Here is a 10,362-nt window from a genome sequence, read left to right on the forward strand (position 1 = left end):
ATGTTCATAATATACTACAATGTTGCTTATTTTTTTATTATTTTAGCAATGGCATCAGGTAAAAACCATTGGTAAATATTTTAAATAAAATACTACAGAAAGTAAAAATGACTAACAAAAAGAGAACTTAAAAAAGAAAAGTCCCAAAACAATAAATGTTGGTGTGGATGCAGAGAGACAGGAACACTCATACACTGCTGGTGGGACTGCAAACTAGTGCAATCTCTGTGGAAAGTAATATGGGGATATCTCAAAGAGCTACAAATAGAACTACCATTTGATCCAGCAATCCTATTACTGGGCATCTACCCAAAGGAAATAAAGACATTCTATAAAAAAGACATCTGCACTAGAATGTTTATAGCAGCATAATTCACAATTGCAAAGATGTGGAAACAACCCAAGTGCCCATCAATACATGAGTGGATTAAGAAAATGTGGTATATGTATATCATGGAATTCTACTCAGTTACAAAAAACAATGGTGATTAGCACCTCTTATATTACCTGGATAGAGCTGGCACCCATTCTACTAAGTGAAGTATCACAAGAATGGAAAAACAAGCACCACATGTACTCACCATCAAATTGGTATTAACTGATCAACACTTAAGTGCACACATAGTAATAACATTCATCGGGTCTCAGGCATATGGGAGGGGGAGGAGGGGATGGGCATATACAGACCTAATGGGTTCGCTGCGCACTGTGTGGGGGATGGACACGCTTGAAGCTCTGACTCAGGTGGGGCAAGGGCAATATATGTAAAAAATATTTGTACCCCCATAATATGCTGAAATAAAAAAAAAATTTTAAAAAGAGTAAGTCTGAATAGGAACAGTCAAGAATTGTGAAGAATCTGAGATTTTGTCCTACCTGCAAGCTAACAGTTTAGCCTACCATAGTTTCATGGATGATTTCTGAATACATTAGACTCCTAGGTCAGAGACAAAGGACTTTATTACTCATGGCACAGCAGATAGCAGGAGCTGCATATTCACATAGAATTCCTGTGCCCCCAAGTCCCACAGAGACAACGTGGAAGAGCTCAATTAGATGCTACATATACAGTGGGTTTCCATCACAGCTGAAGAAACTACAATCCTTTATAACGAACTGTAAGCAAATTTTCACAACCTTTGCACAACATGATATTATTGTCACTATACTAAACAACAGATAAATCTGACCTGTGCTTTAGAAGGAGACACTATCTCTATCTTCCAAGGCTGTTCACTTTACAAATATCCTTGGAAAGACAGTCCAGAACAAAGCTGTCAGTGTCTCTTGAACAGAAATGTAAGAGAACCATGGGGAATTGTCTCCCATGAGGAGTAAGAACCATCTATCAACCAGTATCAAGGAGCCTCAGAGAGTCTACATCTTGTGATTATTCTCATAGCTATCCAGCAAGGATGACCATTTCACAACAGCAATTACATTGTCTCTCACACAGCCAGCAGGAACTATGCTTGCTCACCTATGCTCTGAAACTTTGTCAGGTTCCACCTGACACTACTTAGTGTGAAAAAGGTCCCATGTAATGGCCCACAACATTTAAAAGCACTGCCCGAGTAGACACCTAAAGGGGAATCCATGCCTATATCCAATCAAGATAGAGAGAGATCAAATCAGCTCGGATGCCCACCAAGGAAGTAGAGTAGATTCCACTGGCCCTAGGACAATAAATTTCATAACTGTAACATGAGCAAATTATCTACAACAGTATAATAAAGTACATACATGAAATTAGACTCCCTTCTCTTACCACATATATATATATATATATATATATATATATATATATATATAAAACATAACCAAGTAAGGTTTACTTTGGGAGTCACCCTTAATTCTTCCCTTTCTCGAACCCATTATCTAGTCACTCACCAAGCCCTGTCAGTAGTGACCTAAAAACTTAGTTTCAGTCTACTTTTGTCCATCACTCTGTCACATTTGACAGTATTACTGCAATAGCTGGTCACCTTAATTTCATCCTTGAATGCTCCCCACCAAAAAAAATCCATTATTCTCACAGCAGCCAAAGAAATATTTTTTTGTAAATCAGATCATGGCCCTTTCATACTTAAATACCTCTAAAATAAAATGTTTTCTAGAATAAAATCTAAAGTACTCACCATGGCCTTCAAAGTTCTAAATGCTAGCTCTTGCCTACCTCTCTGACCTCATCTTGACCACCCCCTCTACATCTTACTATATCTAGGGTTGCTCTCCATCTTGAGGCTTTTGCATTTTCTGTTTCCTCTGTCAAGAGTGTGTTGCTATAGATCTTTATAACTAATTCCTTCTAATCTTCCATGTCTCAGCTCAAATGCAGCTTCTCTAGGGAGGCCTCCTTAATCACACCCTAATCATTCCCAATTTTATTTTCTTCATGGATCTAATCATGTTAAAAACCATGGCTTATTCATTCACTTACTTGTTTACTGTCTGTTAACACCTACTAGAATAATACTTTCACAGGAAGAAGAATCTTTGCTGCCTTATCAATGCTGCTCCTCCACATCCAGAAACAGGCCTGACAATTAGTATGTGCTCAAAAAATCTTGACTTGAATATGTGAATAAATAAATAAAGGATGCAAAGATCAACATTATAAAATTTGTTAACATAATTCACTATATTAACTGAGCAAAAGGGGGAAAACATTGACTATCTACACATATGCCAAAAATGAATACATATTCCTGATTTTTCTTTAAATTATGAGCTAAAAATGAAATTAAACTTCCTTTTTCTGATAAAGGGTATATACTTGTAACAACACACTTAAACACTAGAAGCACTCTCATTAAAGTTGGGAACAAAAGCAAGATCTCTGTTATTGCTGCTATTAAACATTAAGGAAAAAGAAATGAAGCATAAATATTTGGAAGATAGTGACAAAATTTTGTCATTTATATGAGTAATTTTCAACTTGGAACAATAAAATTGACACAAACTTCCAGTATTAAAGGAAATATTCAAAAATTTAGAAAACGCAATGTGTTGGTCCACATTCTCCATCCATACTTCCACCACTTTAAAAAGAAAAAGAAAAAGAAAAGAAATAGTGACAAGCTAACTTATTAGTTTGCAAATAGGGTAAAACACCACACCCCTCACAGTTCTTGGTACTTACTAGCTGTGCAACTGTGAAATACAGTATATATAGATAATGTATATAAAATACTTAGCAAACAGTGTCGAGCATACAGTGAGCACTTAGTAGATGTTTGCTAATTACTGATCGACTATTACAAAAAGTTCCAAAAGCCTAATAATTGTACATTAATAATGCCTCAGAGGTATTACATAATTACTCATTTAATTCAGTATAAAAAATACTTTCAAAATAAAGCATATTAGGAAATACAATAAATTATTTAATCCTCACAGGTAGATATCATTATGCTCATTTTATAGATAAAGAAATTAACACAGAGAAGTTAAATAATGTGTTCAAGATCACAGAGCTAGTAAGCGGTAGATCTGGGATTCAAATCCAGGCAGTCTGGATCCAGAACCCATGCTCTTAACCACTACACTGTGTTGCATCTCAATGTAGGAGTCCATGAGGGGTTAGGAGGTTTGGAAAGGGGTCTTAGGATTAAGAAAAAGTTTAGGAACCACTGATCTTCCTCTAGATGAGAAAACTGAGACCCAGGAATGCCTCATGGTAGGTTAGCGGTAGTCAGATCCAGAATTTAAATGACAGTTTTTCCATCAGACACATTATCAGAGACTGTCTTTTATTTTTAAGTGAGAAACATAACTACGATTTAAAATTGAGTAGAAAACATGCAACAGATTTTTTTCTTCACCCATCTAGAATAAGGAGCTAATTATACTTATTCCTAATACTTCCCCTATGTATATTAATATGATCTACTTGTACACATAAACATGCATAAACACTCACTGCAGCAGATATTAAATGCAAATGACAAAGCACATATATTACAGTGTAAAATGTAAAATGTTGCCAATTTCCAGCCCTAACAGGTAGCAACACTCTGATAGTTAGTTTGAAAAGACTTTTTAAAATTAATGTTTTTTCATCATTGTCAATTTTGTTATTGTTTTTAACAGATCAATATGTGCTTACAGGAAAAAAATAAATCTGACAGAAGGGGTTGAAATAAAAAAGTATCTCCTTATTGGCCTAATAACCTAATTTCACTCCTCATGGTTCAGCAGTGTTAATAGTTTATCCTTCCAGAAATTGTCTATGAAGTTACTACTATATAATGTCATATGTATATATCTAAATTTGCTTATGATCGTATCAATACATCTTTAATATACAAACTATATATTTGTATATTTTAAACTTTAATACTATTTTATAACTTATTTTTAATATATACTTAACATATATCTTATATTTATTTCTACATATAACATACGATTTTGCCTCATTCTTTTCAACAACTTCATAGTAATTTCATTGTAGAGCTAAGCCATATTATAGTCAACTGTTGCCCTATTGATGGGCTTTTACTGTCTCTAGTTTCTTAGTATATATCCATATACACGTGTAAGTACATTATAAAATAAGTTCTCAGATTGGATAAGTCAAAGGGCATGCAGATCTTAATTCTGTTAAATCCCATCAAATTGCTTTCTCACCACATTACAGCCCCAAGAACAGCCCCTTGACTGTTTCATTACATCCTTACATTGTTTTATGAGTCTTAACAATTAAATACCCCTTTGTTGTATGTTATACTTATATTTCCCATTATACATTTAATGTTTATATTGTCTTTTACCATATACAAGTTTTAGATTGTTAGGTTAAATTTATCTTTTTGCTTATGAAAATTTGCAAATTTTCTGATATGTATAGAAATACCTTCTCACAATTAAAAGTAAATCCATACATTCACCCATACATACATAAATAAGACCAATCTGTAAATATTGATAGAAAACGATTCCAAGATACAGGTTAAGTTCAAAAGCAAAGCACAGAACAATATGTACAATGCTACAGGTACAACTATATATTTGTGTACGCATAGAACACCTCTGTAAGGTGACCTGGAGTGGGGGGAATGGGTAGAAGGAAGATTTTCACTGTTTATCCTTTTTACTATTTGAACTTTTTACCATTTTTATGTATTGCTATTCAAACATAAATGTTTTAATCTTATTGTTTAAAAATAAAAGAGCAGTCTATATTAGGTTAGCTTATGAAAAAGTCCCCGTTTTCACATAGAATATATTTCATTTCTTACCATGTAAAGCTTGACACATTTAGAATGTTAGTGTATGAATAGTAAGTCTTGCCTTCTACCAAATAGGTAGGCTTGTTGAATTTTTAAGTTTGTTAAGAGGCAAAGACCATGAGTGGAGGGGAAGGCGTAAGAGTACGAGGTAAGGAAAGTCTAAAAGCCCTTGACTTACTAAAAACTGAAAACGGTCGCCCCAGAAGGCTAAACGTTTTCCAATGCCAGATCTGGGTTACACACAGGTCTTGCTTCTATACTATTACCGTGATAATAGTGAGTGTGAGGCGTGAGGTACGAGGTGAGGTTCACCTCCTAGCTTGATTTCTGCTGCTTCCAAATCCCAAATCAGAGAAGCGGGGCCAGAAAAGGAGCCCAGAAAGATGGGATGCTTTGCATCCCTGACCGACCAGGCAGCTCCAGGAGTCTCTCACATGGTCCTCAGAGTCCAGTGCGGTTGAGTTACCGGCCCTACGCGTTGGGCCGGAGAGGGCAGCCAGAACCTGTTCTCCTACCTGACTAAGAAACGCAGCTACTCCCTGTCGAAGCGATTTCTCAGGCTCCTTGGAAGCAGCTTCGGTACTTGCCGGATTCTCTGTTACCTGCCGGATCCTAGCAACGGCCCTGGCTCCGCCTCCTCCCGCCAGGGCCCCGCCACAGGGGGAAGGGGAGGGGCCAGAGGCGAGGGGGCGGGGCGGGGAGAACATGCGGAGGGGAAGGGGAGGGGCCAGAGGCAGGAAAGTGAAAAGGATGTTAATCTATCGCCAAGATCACTCTTACACTTGTGAAAGGGCACAGTTCTAAGAACCAAACACTGACAGCTATTTAAGCTTGCAGATATAAAAAATCAGAATCAGGGAAAACATAAATATGAACTGAGAGGCAAGAAATTGTCAAAGGAGAACACAGGTGTACAATAGGAGGTGCCTACTAGCTTTTGTTAAATTTACAACTTTGGCTCTTAGCTTCCTGGCAGCCAAAGAGAAAAAGGAGATAGTAGCTATTTCTTCCCTTCATAAGTCAGAAAAAGCAAAGCTTATGTTAAAAACTAAGTTATAATGAGTTTTTTTCCTCTCAAATTCTTTAAGTTAGCTTTTAAAGAAGCATAAAATAGTATTGAGGGAAAGGTCAAGTATGTTCCTGTTGCAAATATAGTCACAAACTACATCTCATGATAGTAGCCAACACTTACTAAATATTGTCACTAAACACCTTGCACATATTTCTAAATTTAATCCTTACAATGATTTTATTAAGGAGAAACTACTATTAGCCCCATTTCACTAATGAGGAAATTAAGACACACAGTGAGTGGTTTAGTGAGGAGATCAGGATTAAACCCAAACAATCTGACTCTAGAGCCTAGATTTTAAACCACTATTTTATGCTACTATGCTTAACACCGTTTGATATTTAAAAAGGGTGTCAGTTTAACAAAATTAAAATTTTTGTTATACATAGGGCAAGTTCATTCCCTCATTCATAATGTTCAGTGTTTTCATTTCTTTATATCATTCTGCTGAAATTGCACTCATCTCCCCATTAACTTCCTAATGTCCAATGTCATTTTTTTCAGTCTTCACCTCATTTTAAAATGGATAATTTTTACTAGGACAATATTAAATATGTATTATATGCTCAGATACATTTGGCTTAGTTTTAGTAATGACTTTAAGTAAAAGCAAATGCATTTTAATCACTTCCACATATTCATGAAGAACAGGGCATACAGGTAACCACAAGGGTTAGTCTTTCGTGGGTAGACCAGGTAGCGAGCTGTGCAGACAAGTTTTTCCAAACACCCACTCCCATCTCCAAAATCATAATGTATCTTAAATTCTGCTACTAATAAGAATTCCATTGGTTTTAAACACTTTTCTGGGTCTCCTCCTCAAAATTTATGATACATTGTCCTCCATGTTAGAAACAGTATGAAAACACTAGGTTTAGGAATAGTGGGAGGAGATGGAGGGAAGAAAGACAGGTGGTAGAGATCTTCAAGTACCTCACAGCGGTAAATGTGACTTGATATCCACCACATATTCATATTTTATTTATAGTTTGCTGTGAAGATGAATTTATACAACTCAATCTTAAAATAGGAGCCTAACTTAACACTTAGGTTTCTTGGGTAGCCTATAAGGCCTGGAAAGGTTAGACTCTCAATTCCAAAAGTAGAAGAGTAATTTTACAATATCATTTTCCATTTTCATTTTCATAATAAATCTATGCATTTTCTCAGGATTTATTGCCCAAAATGACTTATTTTTATTTCTTATGAAACATTACTCTTTGTCTCAGCATTTATATAATAAGCATTCTTTTTTGTGCTTTTATATTTACAAAGATGCCACCTAGTGGCTTTATAAAATCAAGCATTTCAAAGTATCTCCCATTGTTATTCCAGGCTAAAATGAATAATGAATTTTTTAAAATATTAGAATAATTTAGAAAACTAAGGATGTGAAAATTATGCTTTGGAAATTATCCATGTGGATTATATTTGGATCATAATACCTTTTTGTGAGCTTGTCAAGAGACTGGAAATATAGGTCCATAGTCCCTTTTCTGAAACCTTTTGGGATAGATATGTTTGATATTCAGAATTATACAGATTTTTAAAAGGTAACATGGGCGTACACCTCATGTAACACATTCAGTGGGTCTGGGAAGCAGTCCAGAATCAAAAATGGTAATGTTTCTATAGCAAAATATATTCATATTCACATTAAAGTGGGATAAAGACCACGAAGACACTTACATCAATTCAGGTCAGGTTTGCTGCCAAATGAATTACAAAAAAATTTTATTTTCAGAGATTTTTTAAATTTGAAATTTAGATAAGGTATTATGAACCTATTTTACCCTGAAAAAGAAGAATCCACCCGTTGGCTATAGAAAAAGAGAATAAAATGACAATATTCTATAATAAAATAGTAATACTTATCTTTAGAAAAGCTAAAAGGTTAACTTAAAAACAAATGTTTAAAGATCATGAGAAATACCAAAAAAAGAAATCTTCGCAATGCTTTTTATTTCCAGTCATATATAGGAACTAATCTATTGATATCATAAATTACATTTAGGCATACCCTTAAAAAATTAGCCGCTAATATAAACCTAATCACCACTTTGAAAATTATTAGCAATGCATGGCAAGCTCAACTTATCTGTGGCACATTCAAAACAAATTTTTAACCTTGATTTTGTTTCTTCTTTGTGTCTATGTGTGATTTGCCATGTTCCAATTCCCCACTACTATGTACATTTCAGTATGTGTTGATGGTGCCATACTCGACCTGGATCTCTTGTATAACTCTTATGAGCACTCTTTGTCAATCCTCCTTTGACATGAAATATGAATAAAAAACAAACTTGTGTTAAGACACTGGGATTTAAGCATAGCTATGCTAAGTCACTACCTTTCTCACTACTTTTCTTCACTATCTAAAATATTGCTTATCATATCTAGTCTTTCAAATAAATTCCTCTAGTCCCCATTAATAATTTAAACCCCTTATTATATTCCCTCTTTGATTTCCTGTGAATCCTATCTAAAACAAAACCTCATCCTCCTCTAAACCAAACTCCTATCCTATCTTCTCATTTACTTTTTTCTCAAAAAATGAGCATTATTAAACTATTATTGTAGCATAGGCTACAATCTAATTGAATACTGAGTTGTAATGGAAAGACAGCACTCAGCAAATGCAAAATACTCATGATATGTTCAGCAATTTAGTATTTAACTCAATACTCCTGAACACACTTGTGCAGGTGTTGACTTGTTTATATAATCATGGCAGCTGGGAGGAGAAAGAAAAAGCTGATATTAGCCTATATGTAGGAATTTTCCTATGCATACATAGTTGATTTTCTCCCTTTGAAAAGAGATATTAATAATTACTGTTTATTGGCTTAATTAGCTTCACTCTTCTGACTGCACTTTAGGATTAGAAAAATACACAATGAAAGCTAAGCTCCCTTTCTTCCATCTAGTTCTGAGGGAAAGGCAGGGCGAGTGGACAATGTTGCAGAGTGAAGGGATGCAATGAAACCTGAGGCCCGACTGCACATGATGACTGTTACTGTTGGTATCACTTTCATTCTACTCAGATGACAGACTACTTTGTTCCTTCTGGCAACCCTGAGACCTGAGCCTTACTGCAATAGGGTGCCATATGTCCTGTTTGCCCAGGACATACATTATCCTTATGAAGTTATTATAATAATACTTTCTCTTATCCTCAAAATCATTCCAGGTTGAATGATAAATTATATGATTATCCTCAGTATAAGCATTTTCATCCCAAAGGAAAGAATGTCCAGATATTGGAATCTTCTGCACTAAGTCTAGGCATGGGAGAAAGGGGACATCAACTTTGCTGCCATTTTCTTCTTTGTTAGCATTGATTAGTTTCCCTTTATTTTGAAGTATATGGAGTACGGTGATTAACTTAAATGAAATCTGTGGGGAGAAATGGAATGGGTCATTCTGCAAACTACTCAAATTGGTCTAGAAGGCACTCAAAACACTGAACATCTTTTAATACGGAATCATTTCCAAAGTGATCAGGATGCTCAATCTGGAAATTTATAGGAAACTGGAAAAAGATGAAAGGAGTAAAAACCAATCAGGTATAAGACTATGTAGACAGTTGGAATGGCAGAAACTATGATGGACCAAATTGCAATACTTTTTAGATACCTACCCCATTAACATTATCTGCCTATGGGCAATATGAAGATCTTTGCAAATTGAAATTTAGTTTACTACTTCTCCTCATATTTGTTCTTTACAGGTATTTCAACAGAAAAAGTCAAGAAAGCAGGATCTAGGTTCATTTGGTACAGCCCATACAGTTCAGGCAGGAGCGATAGCATCCCAGGTATATTCATAAAGAATAATACAGTAGGAGCATGAGCTCTAGAGCCAGACTGCCTATGTTCAAAATGTAGCTCCACGTCTTACTAGTTATGTGACATTGAATGTTATTAAACCATCCCTTTGCTTCAGTTCCTCCAGAGTATCATGTTGCACAACTGCAGGGGAACACTTTTCACACTGGATCTGGTTTCCTTATCTGAAAAATGAAGATAACTTGCAGTATCTCACTCTTAGGGTTGC

Source organism: Eulemur rufifrons, chromosome 29 (assembly GCF_041146395.1).
Source record: "Eulemur rufifrons isolate Redbay chromosome 29, OSU_ERuf_1, whole genome shotgun sequence".
NCBI classification, from domain to species: Eukaryota; Metazoa; Chordata; class Mammalia; order Primates; family Lemuridae; genus Eulemur; species Eulemur rufifrons.